The sequence below is a fragment of the Abramis brama genome, assembly GCF_963993115.1.
Source record: "Abramis brama genome assembly, chromosome: 10".
Classification (NCBI taxonomy): Eukaryota; Metazoa; Chordata; class Actinopteri; order Cypriniformes; family Leuciscidae; genus Abramis; species Abramis brama.
Window position 1 is genome coordinate 35234995 of NC_139972.1, and position 13348 is coordinate 35248342.

Consider the following 13348-nt stretch of genomic DNA (forward strand, 5'->3'; position numbering starts at 1 on the left):
AAAAGGGTAACATTGAGACGTAAAATTACGTGGAGGACACACTTCGGCCTCAGCCCCCAGAGTGAAAGCAAGCACAACTTCAAGTACAAGTAAAAGTATTTATTTCTGTTACATATTTAAGTGATTAACAAAGGATGGGAATAACTCTTCAGGAGAGAGCATGTCCTAAAATAACAAACAAAAATAGAGGCTAACTAAGGTTTAAGGGAGCTATCTACCCTGCACAAAAACAAAGATGAAAATCAACAACAAAACTTTCCTGAGCTCCCTCTCTAACCAAAAACAGGAAAAAAGGTATTAAAATAAAATAAGGCACCCTCTCCCTACATTCCCCAGACAATCCAAAATGAACAAAGCTAACAAGATTCCATACAATACCTTTTAATTACCCACAGGTAGAGATATCAACACTAGAAAGCAAGCTCTGTCACTTCTTAGCACGAAACAAATGAGTATAGGTCCACTCTAACTCAAGTATAAGCACGGTTTTCACCAAAACACACAATCTCAGTCTGAGGCTGGGGGAGAAGTGTTCCTCAGCACAGGCTTCTCGGAGTGCTGCATTTATACTGCTCAGCTCAGACTCAGGCATGCTCACAACGGGTTGCAGCTGATGGTAATTAACCTGAGAGAGAGAGTGAGGGAGAGAAACAGAGCACAACACAGGGCATACAAGCATTTTCTCACAGCACATTATATTAAAAGACCCTGGGACGTAACACCCCCACCGCTAAGATTACAGACCAGGGTGCGATAAGGTTTCTGTATCACCATTCCAACATACACGTCACCTAAGTTGCCATCCCAACAGATCTGGACAGAGCATCGGCCACAATGTTGTCGGTGCCTTTGATGTGCTGGATCTGGAGATTAAAATCTTGAAGCTTGAGAGCCCAGCGCAGTAAACGCTGGTTAGAGGAAGACATGTTGGACAAAAAAGTTAGAGGATTATGGTCTGTATACACAATTACAGGTAGAGCACTACTCCCAACATAAACCTCAAAATGTTGTAAGGCCCACAATAAAGCCAAAGCTTCCTTTTCGATTGTGCTGTAGGATAACTGACCCTTTGAGAACTTGCGGGAGAAATAAGACACCGGGTGTTCAATGCCTTGAGCATCTTCTTGAATAAGGACAGCTCCCGCACCAAAGTGGCTTGCATCCACCTGCAGTTTGAATGGCAGTTTGAAGTTAGGGGCAGCTAGCACAGGGGCATTACTCAACAGGTCTTTAGCAGCTTCAAATGCTCGCTCACAGTCACTGCTCCACCTAAACATTCTCATTGTGCTCAGGAGGTCTGTGAGAGGGGCAACTACAGAGGAAAAGTTTCTGCAAAAACCTCTGTAGTAACCTGACATTCCCAGAAATCGGCGAAGCTCGCGCTTGTTGTTGGGTTTAGGGAACTTAAGAATAGCTTCCACTTTAGCTTCAACAGGTTTCACCCAACCATGGCCTACCTTTTTCCCGAGGTAGGTTACTGTTTCCCTATCTCACACTTAGACAGGTTCAAGGTTAGCGAAGCACGTTTTAACCTTTCAAAGACCATTTCCAAGGTTTCAATATGGTCTTCCCATGATTCATTATAGACTACAATGTCGTCAAGATATGCATCACAATTTGGTACGTCACCCAACACAATTTGCATCAACCTTTGAAAGGTGGCTGGAGCATTTCTCATTCCGAAAGCAAGGACAGAATATTCCAGGAAATGATCTGGAGTAACAAATGCAGAGATGTCTGCAGCACGGGTGGTTAGTGGCACTTGCCAGTAACCCTTTAGCAAGTCAAGCTTTGTTACAAACCTGGCTGATCCTACTCTGTCTACGCAATCCTCCATACGGGGGAGTGGAAAAGAGTCAGGTGACATTTAGTTGGGTTAACTCTGTAGGAGTGCTGTTTGATCGGTTTAGCGAAACCTACATTGATATCATGCTCAAGAACTGTGGTTCTCCCTGGCACATCAGAAAACAGAGGTGAATGTGATCTGGCTTCCTCAGGTTCTAGGTGAGAAAGAAAGGAAGGTAGATCTTTCAATACAGCAGAGTTTAGTAGTCCTTTACTATCTTGTTCAACAACTTCAGCAACAGCAACCGGTAAAGGCGTAGTCAGAAGGTTACATGGTGGATCAGGCTTAGAGTCACGAACAAATCCCTTTAACATGTTAATGTGGCATATCCTGGTTTTACGCCGCCTATCAGGAGTGCTGACAACATAGTCTGTGTCACTAAGTTTTTCTTTTACAGAATAAGGACCTGTGAACTTAGCATGGAGGGACGAACCAGGCACAGGTAGAAGTATAAGAACTTCGTTGTTTGGTTGGAAACTACGAGATACACTTTTTTTTGTCATACCAGGCTTTCATTTTAGATTGGGTTGTGGTCAAATGTGCTCTAGCCAGTTTACAAGCTCTGTGTAACCGTTCTCTAAATGAGCTTACATAATCAAGGACTGTGACAGGCATTGCATCCTTAGCCAACAACTGCTCGCTCAACACTTTAAGAGGGCCCCGCACCGTGTGACCAAAGACGAGGTCGGCAGGACTGAATCCAAGTGATTCCTGATTCCTGCTCTGCTTCTCGAATCGCAAACATCAAGGGTAAGCTTTCTGCCCAATCTTTACCACTAGAAAGACAGTAAGTCCGCAGCATCGTCTTTAGCGTTTGGTGGAACCTTTCCACAGCACCTTGAGATTGAGGATGGAATGCACTTGACAGTTTATGAGTAATTCCAAACTGAGTTAGAGTCTATGAGAACAGTTTTGAGGTGAAATTTGTACCCTGATCAGTTTGTATGACCTTTGGCAATCCAAAGACAGTGCAAAACTTGATCAGTTCACGAACAATGATGTGGGCTTTCGTGGAACGCAAGGGTATCGCTTCGGGAAAACGTGTAGAAGTACACATTATAGATAGTATATATTCGTGACCAGATTTGGACTTAGGCAGAGGACCTACGCAGTCTAATAACAGGCGTTCAAAAGGTTCTCGCATAACAGGAATAGGCCGCAAGGGAGCAACTGGGAGTTTTTGATTCGGTTTACCAGCTATTTGACAGGCAGCACACGAGCGGCAGAACTTGGACACCGCTGATTTTAGCCCTGGCTAGAAAAAGTAGCGTGACACTCGTTTGTATGTCTTGGTAACTCCTAAGTGACCTGAGAGTACATGCTCATGAGCGATTTTCAGGACAGGCTCTCTATACGGTTGAGGCAGAACGATTTGATGAATTGTGTTGAGGGAAGAACGAGCAATGGGCTTCCATCTCCGCAATAAAACTTCCCCTTCCCAGAAGTACTTTACCTTATCATGTGGTTTTCTTTTGAGATTCACAACAGACTCAATACAGCTTGCTAAAGAAGGGTCTGTTCTCTGAGCAGCACCCAACGGTTCCCTGCCCACTCCCAATACAACTTTCAGTTCAGGTACCTGATCTACCTCGCAGGTTTTCGTAACATCCACCTTCTCTGGCGTCAAGTTCTGATCATCTGAATCAACTAAGAAGCTCTCAGAGAGATCAATAACATCTCCCATCTTCTTTCTTTGGGCACGCGTAACTACACATGCAGGAAAGGCAGCAGGAAACTTTTGCACAAGTGACAAACTGTTATTTTGAGCTGGTTCCCTAATTACCAAAGGTCTAGGAAAAACATCTCCACCAGCAAGATCGTTCCCTAGTATAACATCTACTCCATCAACCGGTAGATGCGAACAAACTCCAAGGGTTACAGGACCGGTGACCAAGTCTGATATGAGGTACAAGTCATGTAATGGTAAACTAAGGCATCCCATGCCAATCCCGCACACTAAGATATTGGTGCCGGAGTAAACGGTTAGAGACGGTAACGATTTTTCGCAAATCAATGACTGGACTGATCCAGTGTCTCTCAAAATCTTCACCGACCTACCTACCGCGTCAGGTGAATGAGACACTGTGCCATCCAGTAAAAACGGCTGATACGCACTCGTAACAGTCCCCGTACTACCCTTACTAATACCGACCGTGTGCACCAAAGCTGCACTTTTAGGCTGTGAGGCAGCAGTTTTCTGTTTCCAAGCCCGACACTAAGAAATTAGGTGACTTGGATCCAAACAGAAAAAACAAGCTCGCTTGTCGTTCTTACGAGGTGAACTTGGTTGTGTGACTGGTTTAGTGTGTGACCAGACAGGTCTCGCCTCCTTTTCCGTATTAACGTTAGCGGAGGACATTACATTACGCCGTGGAGTAAAGAATACATTCCGATGCGTTAACACGAATTCATCAGCTAAAACAGCTGCGGCAACGATAGAAGTCACTTTCTGTTCGTTTAGGTGAATTACCACGTTTTCAGGCACACTACTTTTGAAATCCTCAAGCAAAATTAGCTCTTGTAGTTGTTCAAAAGTAGTGACTCGATTAGAAAGACACCACTTCTCAAAAAGTGTGCGCTTTTCTCAGACGAACTCAACATAAGTCTGTTTGGCAGTTCTGGCATGAGAACGGAACCTTTGTCTGTACGCCTCCGGTACTAGTTCATACGCTTTAAGTACAGTGGCTTTCACAATGTCATAGTCAAGCGATTGTTCTAGCGGCAAGGCAGAGGAAACGTCCTGGGCTTTCCCAGAAAGGCTGCACTGCAGAAGCAATGCCCACACGTCTTTAGGCCAGCGCAACTTCACGGCTATGCGCTCAAAAGTAACAAAATAAGCATCTACTTCGCTTTCCATAAATGGCGGAACCAGTTTCAAATACCTGCTTAAATCAATTTTCATTGGCTTCAGCCTCACGTGGATTTTGAGGTGCAGCAGAATGGCTATCAGAAGGAGAGCTAGCAGAAGGAGTTCGTGAACGAGGCAAAGGTACAGGTTTGCTTTCCAATTCTTGCTTTTCAATTCGAGCCATCTGACGCAATTGAATATCCCGATCAGCCTCCGCCTCTAACATGCGCAATTTAACCATCATTGTTTGATGCTCTTGTTTTTTAATCATCAAATCGAGTTCTTTCATCTTTAATGCCAACATTGGGTCGACAGAAGGCTCTACCGCAGGAACACCAGGAGGGCCATCATCCGACACAGCTCCCTCTGCTATGTCGGGCGACACCTCCTCCCTGCCAGAGGGTTCTGGTAGAATTCCCATTTCTTCAAGTTTATCGCGCAGTACTTGCTTGATAACATGTTTCGTTGCTTCTGTAGGAACAGTAATATTAAAAAAGTTAGCAATCAAAATTAAATCCGCTTTCCTACAACGCTCAAAGACTTCTGTGGTAGGAGAGAGAGTGAACTTAATCAAGTCAAACTCCATCTTACTACCACAGTTTCCTCCCCACACCAAAAAAACTGCCAAACAGCTTATGAAAAAAAAAGTAGACTTACCCACAAATGAGTGAATTGACGCTATTATTAGTAACGGGAACAGACGAGCCCCCACTTGTTACGTTCCCCTCCCAGTCTAGGGGTCAGGAGGGGAAGTAACAAAGAGGAAAAAAAAGGGTAACATTGAGACGTAAAATTACGTGGAGGACACACTTCGGCCTCAGCCCCCAGAGTGAAAGCAAGCACAACTTCAAGTACAAGTAAAAGTATTTATTTCTGTTACATATTTAAGTGATTAACAAAGGATGGGAATAACTCTTCAGGAGAGAGCATGTCCTAAAATAACAAACAAAAATAGAGGCTAACTAAGGTTTAAGGGAGCTATCTACCCTGCACAAAAACAAAGATGAAAATCAACAACAAAACTTTCCTGAGCTCCCTCTCTAACCAAAAACAGGAAAAAAGGTATTAAAATAAAATAAGGCACCCTCTCCCTACATTCCCCAGACAATCCAAAATGAACAAAGCTAACAAGATTCCATACAATACCTTTTAATTACCCACAGGTAGAGATATCAACACTAGAAAGCAAGCTCTGTCACTTCTTAGCACGAAACAAATGAGTATAGGTCCACTCTAACTCAAGTATAAGCACGGTTTTCACCAAAACACACAATCTCAGTCTGAGGCTGGGGGAGAAGTGTTCCTCAGCACAGGCTTCTCGGAGTGCTGCATTTATACTGATCAGCTCAGACTCAGGCATGCTCACAACGAGTTGCAGCTGATGGTAATTAACCTGAGTGAGAGAGAGTGAGGGAGAGAAACAGAGCACAACACAAGGCATACAAGCATTTTCTCACAACACATTATATTAAAAGACCCTGGGACGTAACAGTAGTTGTGTTTCTGCTCATCTCCTTTTTTTCTGTAATTGTTGCTCCTCTTTCCTTTAGTGATTTTGCTTGTTAACAGCAGGTGTTATCACTAATAGTCAATCACAACTTATGGTACGTTTACACGACAATGATATGCTTAAAACAGAGAAGTATTTATTTTGGGTTTTCCCCGTACAGACGACACCATTGTCAAAGCGATCCCCATTCACATAGATCTGCGAAAACGACTAAAAACCCTGTATTCTGCTGCCAGGCCATTAGATGGCGATGAATCACTATAGACTGAACACGTGATACGCATGTGGATGATGTAATCATCTTCAATGATTTTGCATTTTTGTTTACATAGAGACCATTTTCAAAAACTTGCACTTTGAAACCCGTGTTCAAAAGTTTGCATTTTCAGGCACCTAAAATGCTGTTGTCGCGTAAATGAATGACCAAAACGCATAAAAGTTTTATGTAATTAGTTGTAATTAGTTAGTAATTAATCACTTAATTATCTACTGCAGTTTCCCAACCCTGTTCCTGCAGGCACACCAACTCTACACATTTTCCAACTCTTCCTAATCAATCACACCTGAATCAACTCATCAGCTTGTTAGTAGAGACTCCAAGACCAGAAATATATGGGTCAGATAAGGGAGACATCCAAAATGTGCACTGTTGGTGTGCCTCTAGAAGCAGGGTTGGGAAACACTGATCTAATTAACTTCAACACTGCTTCTGTGTTACTTTGAACACTCTGTAGTGTGGTTTATATAAACCCTTAGTTGTGTTAAATTAACACTGGGGATTTTACTGTGTAAATTATATGGAGTTATTTATGACAATCTCTGTATTCGCTTAATATGACATGGGTTATTTTGGGAACACGTCAAATGGGTTTTCTATTCCTCAGCACTGCCATATGGCTCTCAGTATAATAGGCTAGACTTGAGGGAACTGAAATGGTTGTAGTAATGGAATCACAAATGGTCAGCTTCCTTAGGTTAGGGATGAAAGTTCATGAAGTTGATAGCGCCCTGGGAAAATGAATCCTGACCGTATAAAAAGTTTGTTTAATGTGTGTTAATAGACAGTTGAACTGGGGAACATAGGACCCTTTTTCATATGTTCATTATGTGCCATATAAAGCTGGGCAGCATATGACCCTAGGAAAATCGATATGCTCCCCTACAACACAGTTCACAAAAATCCTATAACTCAGAAAAAACTTTCTGACACAGAAACTGAAATCCCATAATAGGTGGCGTTGAGCTCTATCCTTCAATGGGTGTAGCACACAGACTCATGGGAACACAACACAGTGTTTTTAGAGACCAAGATATGAGTCAAGTCTTCATTTCACTCTAACAAGTAAAACATATAACACATCTGAAATATAATAAATTGTATCTGTTCATCAATCCAATGGGAAGAGCTCAGATTAACGAGCATATGGGTAGATTTAATATATCGGATTTGCTGCAGTTATATATGAATTTCATGGTGTACGTACAATTAATTATTCAATGTACTTCTGCCTTGAAGTTTCAAACATAGCATGTAAAAAAAAATTCCCTTGGTTGAACATTATTAAAGTTAGAGCTTATTTAGAGAAATCAGCCGGATGGCTTATTGCAGGCGCTAATGGATCCTACGATGTATCTCATATATTACCCCACTAATAATGCTCGGAATGGTACCAAACTTATACAGTAGTACAAATAGGTTCTGTACTCAGAAAACGAGGCATTGGAAAGTTTGTAAGTACATCAGGAGTTTATTTAAATAACACTTGCCTGACGGCTCATGCTACTGCTAACCCGGACGTCGACGTCCCTTCAGTGGTTTGGGAAAAGCACGTAAAAGTCCTAGCAGATAGCAATGCAGGTGCTGGAATGAAATACTGTCGACGCCTTATTGTGCGTAGCGACAAGGCTCGTAGCTGTGTTCCCTGTGGATCCACTCTCCGCAGGGACTTGCACACTCTTTCAACTAATATAAAAAAAGAGATAAATAACACACAAAAAAAATCTTAATCTTACCTGTATAAATTATTTGACTACTGAAGATCAGTTTCAGGAGTTACTTAATTGAATGGTGTCTAGGCTACTGTGGAAGTATGACCAATTGTATGCAATAATCATTATTTTACATTAAGATGAACAATTCTTACCTTATACTTTAACACCCCTTGAGCTCAAGTGGCCATGCATCATACGGTAGCCAGAGTTGGGGTTCTGGATTTCTGCTACACTTCTGTCCAGATCATCATCTGATATGTCTGTGTATAGGTCAGACACTCTGCAATAATGGGGAAACAATGGTATGCCAATTAAACGAAAAACAAAGTTTAAGCCACAAAGACAGGAACTAGTTCCAAATTAATTTAGAAAGAACAATTTGAAGCAAGCAAGTTGTATGGGACTTCTGTTTGTTTTTAATTAAAAGCAAACAGCACAGACCTTTTCTGACAGAAAAACTCTGATCAGACGTAACGTTAGTGAATCATTCGGTGAATCATTTCTCCAATAACTAACTTACTGTTTTGCAGCACCCCCTGCAAATTAGTGATAACGCACAAAAAGTCCCATATGTGACTTACCTTATTCCATATTCACGCATTCGACGATGTATAGTCATCTCCAAAATGCCAAACAATCTTGCGATTTCCGTAGCCTTTATACCTCGCATTAGATACGTGTCGATGGTCTCTGGTAGAATGTTTTGACTTGGTCTCCCTGGCAATGGTGTTGTTCTGACTCTTTGCACCTGCAGTTGCCTCAGTACCTCGCGCAGGTTTGCAATTGCAACGTTGTTGACCTCGGTGTCAGTAAGGGCCAATATTTCCCCCATTCTCTCAAGAAGATATTCCACCATTGACTCAAAAACCTTTTCATCAAAGTTTCCAAAGGACACATTTTCGGAGAGTTCACACAAATGTAAAATTACACCTTCAAAAACCATCGTCACCGATCTTGATCTCTTCCGTCTCAAAGCTCCGCGGCCTACGCCCACGCTACTTGATTAACATTCCTCATTTGATTTATCATTTCCGGCTTCCGTTTGAGCATTTGATTTATCATTTGCGATGTCTGTTTGAGCTTTTGATTTATCATTAGCGATGTGCGTTTGAGCATTTGATTTGCCATTTTCGATGTTGGTTTGAGCGTTTGATTTATAATTTGAGCATTTGATTTATGATTTGAGCATTAACTTATAGATTTAATTATGACAGGTTTATACTGGGTTGATAATGAAAATTAAAAATCAAATCCGAATGAGGAAATGAAATTCCATTTAAGCATTTGATTTATCATTTGTGCAGCCATTCTGAGAGTTTGATAGCCTGGATGCCAGCCGAACTTAGCCCTGCCCACAACATTTTTAGGTTTGGAAGTTCGGTCTGGACTTGATCCGTTGTGGAGCTATTATGCCCGAACAAAAGCTGTTCGGACCAATCAAATTGTCAGGGCGGGCTTTATACGATGATGGACAGATGATCAACAGTAACGTAATCATCCACAAGAGCGCTTGGGTTGAATTTGTTTACAACAAAGATGACTGCCGCTGGAGAATTGAGATTTCACGAGTTCACACTTACAAATAAGTCAGATAGAATAAATGCATATTTGGCGTGCTGTCCGAGGAGAGGGCTAGGGGCTCGGTATTTGGCCCGAACCCAAAGTACTCCCCCCATATTCCTGGCTGTGGAAGAACAAGCCAGGAGTGAGTGGAGGGATGCTGAAAACTGTCAAGGAATGTTAGGTGAGTTGACAGAGTGAATAAATATATGCTTCCTCTCATGCTGATAGGGTAGACCTGGTAATTGTTTGATGACAAGTTGATTGGATTGATTATTTGAATGTGCTCCTCCCGAACTTTGTTTATAAAACATCATGTGTAGATTCCACCATCTGTTATAGAACAGATGTTATAGAAGATATTGTCTGTTATAGAAGATATCGACAGCGCATTAATTTGAAAAGAGGAACAGAGAACCGCGATCAAGGCATTTGTCGATCGGAAAAATGAATGAAGAACATACGTCACTTACTCCGTTGCTCTGATTGGTTGTAGGTTTATCCAATTGAGTGCAGAGGAATTTTCTTTCCTGGTTCGGTTGAAACACGCCCCTTAATCACAGCCCAATGGAGCAGTATCAGACTCATATTCTGACTAGAATCTGAGTATGACGACATCAGGCTAAGAGTTTGATTTATTATTTAATAATTTGACCATTTGATTTATCAATTGAACAGTTCCCTTTCGAGGGAACTCGCGATGCGTCGATAACGCTTTGGGAACGCCCCCGGCGTGAATGCGTCTGATGCATCTATGTCAACTAGTCCAATGGAATTAATGAAATGCGCGTCACGGGCGGGTGACGTCATGACCAGGAAGCTATAAAAAGCGCATCCGGTGAAACCGGCTTTAGCTTCTTTTGCCTCAGCAAGCGATCTGTGTAACTCTGTCTGTCTTATATACTGTTGTCTGTATTTTGAGAGAATGGAAAAGCAAATGTTCAAACTCTGTGTCCCTCCTTGCCTGCGCTATTTAACGGGTGGGGATACACACGAGCTTTGTGTCATTTGTTTGGGAGTGGAGCATGCGGTGTCAGCCTTCGAGGGGGGTGATTGCCAGCATTGCGAGAGGCTCCCTCTCCGCACGCTCCGCTCCCGGCTGTCACTTTTTGAGGAAAGTGGTCTGCCTCGTGATCCTCAGGGTGCAGGACCCGCTGCTGCTGAGGCAGCACAGAGAATGCATTCCTGGGGATCGCAAAAGGATCTCTCAGAAGGGTTGGAGACGGGTCCGAGGACCTTATCTCCTTCCTGTCCTGGGGGATCCAGCGCTCTCTCTCCGGTGTCGGAAGCCCGCGCTGCGGCTTCTTCCGCCCGGGAAGAGAGCCCAATGCTTCAGTGCTCTAGCTCCGAGGAGTTAGAGGTGCTGAGCATTGGCAGTGACAAAAGCACTACAATAATAAGGGAAGAGGATTCACAGTCCTCTTCTCCAGCGTATGAGGAGTTGGTGGATGTGATTACTCGCGCTGTTGAAAAGTTGCATATTGAATGGCCAGCCGAGAAAAGGGACGCTCGTCCTAAAAGCAAACTAGACGAGCGTTTCCTTCCATCTATTAAATCATATCCACCACGAGGCCTTCCATTTTTTCCAGATCTGCACAATGAGCTATCTAGATCTTGGAATAAACCATATTCCTCTCGTCTCTATAGTCCCCATGTTCATGTGTATTCAGATATTAGGGGGCTGAGAGAATATGGTTATGGGTCGATGCCCCAGGCTGAACAGACGCTCGCGAGCTATCTGTCGCCTGGTTCAGCATCGTCTCTGAAGGCCTCAGCTTTGCCCACAAAGCCTCTGAAAACTACATCATCTCTCGTGGGCAAAGCATATACGGCAGCAGGTCAGGCTGGAGCATGTCTACACACTATGTGTCATGACGCACTGGAAAAAGGAAGCAAATGCAGGCGATCTCAAGAATGTATGTTTATTAAACACTTAAACACAGAAGTTCAGATGCAGGCAGATGGTGAGGGTCAGACGGCTGAAGCAGGGTGGCGCAGGGACTAGATGGTCGCGATGAATCCGGCGGTGAAACGGCGGGAAGGTGAAGACAGGATCCAGACACGAAGAACACACAGCACAGGACTCCAGGAAGAAACCAACTCACGGGAAACAGGAAACACAGCACAAACATCGACCAACGATCTGACAATGAGAGAAGAATTCAGTGAGTCTTTAAAGGAACTGGAGATGAGTGGCAGCTGGCGCCGAGCTGATTACAGATGAGATGATTGACTGATAATTGATACGGTGACACCCACACACACACGCACATGGCACACAGACAACAATAACAAATGCACGAGACAAGCAGGAAGCAGCGCACTCATGAACCGTGACAGTACCCCCCCTCCTAGGGACGCCTCCTGGCGTCCCCAGACTCCCTTACCTGTCGATGGAATTCATCAATAAGGGAGTGATCTAGTATGTCTCTCGCAGGAACCCAACTTCTCGCCTCCGGACCGTAACCTTCCCAGTCCACCAAGTACTGGAATCCTCGTCCCCTCCGCCTGGTGTCCAGAATACGGTTAACCGAATACGTCGGTTCCCCATCTACAAGACGCGGCGGTGGGGGAACCGGTACAGGCGGGTTAATTGCTGATCGAAACACAGGCTTAATTTTGGAGACATGGAACACGGGGTGTATCCTCCTGTACGCTGGAGGAAGATTGAGGCGGACTGCCACCGGACTAATAATCTTGGTGACAGTGAACGGGCCAATGAATTTGGGTGCTAACTTATTCGAGACGGAACGGAGAGGAATGTTCTTAGTAGAAAGCCACACTTTTTGACCGACGACGTAAACGGGAGGCTTAGACCGGTGGCGATCGGCGTTAGCCTTAGTGCGCGCCCCCACCTGGAGTAGAGTCTCACGGGCTCTAGTCCAGGTGCGGTGGCACCTCTGGACAAAAGCGTGTGCGGAGGGAACCGCGACTTCGGATTCCAGACTGGGAAAAACAGGTGGCTGGTATCCTACACTACCTTCAAACGGAGAAAGGCCCGTGGATGACACTGGTAACGTATTGTGGGCGTACTCCACCATAGACAGTTGTTGACACCAGGAAGTCGGATTCTTGGAAACCAAACACCGTAACATTCTCTCTAAATCCTGGTTGGCTCTCTCGGTCTGGCCATTGCTCTGAGGGTGAAAACCAGAGGACAGGCTAACAGTCGCGCCCAGTAATTTACAGAATTCTTGCCAGAATTTGGACACAAACTGGGGACCCCTGTCAGAGACCACGTCAATCGGAAGGCCATGTAAACGAAAGACGTGGTCTATGACGGCAACCGCTGTCTCCTTGGCTGACGGCAATTTGGGCAAGGGAATGAAATGAGCCGCCTTCGAGAACCGGTCCACCACGGTCAAAACAACCGTGTTGCCCTGGGAGGGCGGGAGGGCGGTAATAAAATCTAGAGCGATGTGGGACCAGGGTCTCGAAGGGACTGGCAGCGGTTGGAGTAACCCATCTGGCGCGCGATTGGAAGTCTTACCAGTGGCACATACCGAGCAAGCCAATACAAAATCGTGAATGTCGCGGGCCATCCGTGGCCACCAGAATCGCTGCTTAACCAAAAACCTTGTGCGATTGATTC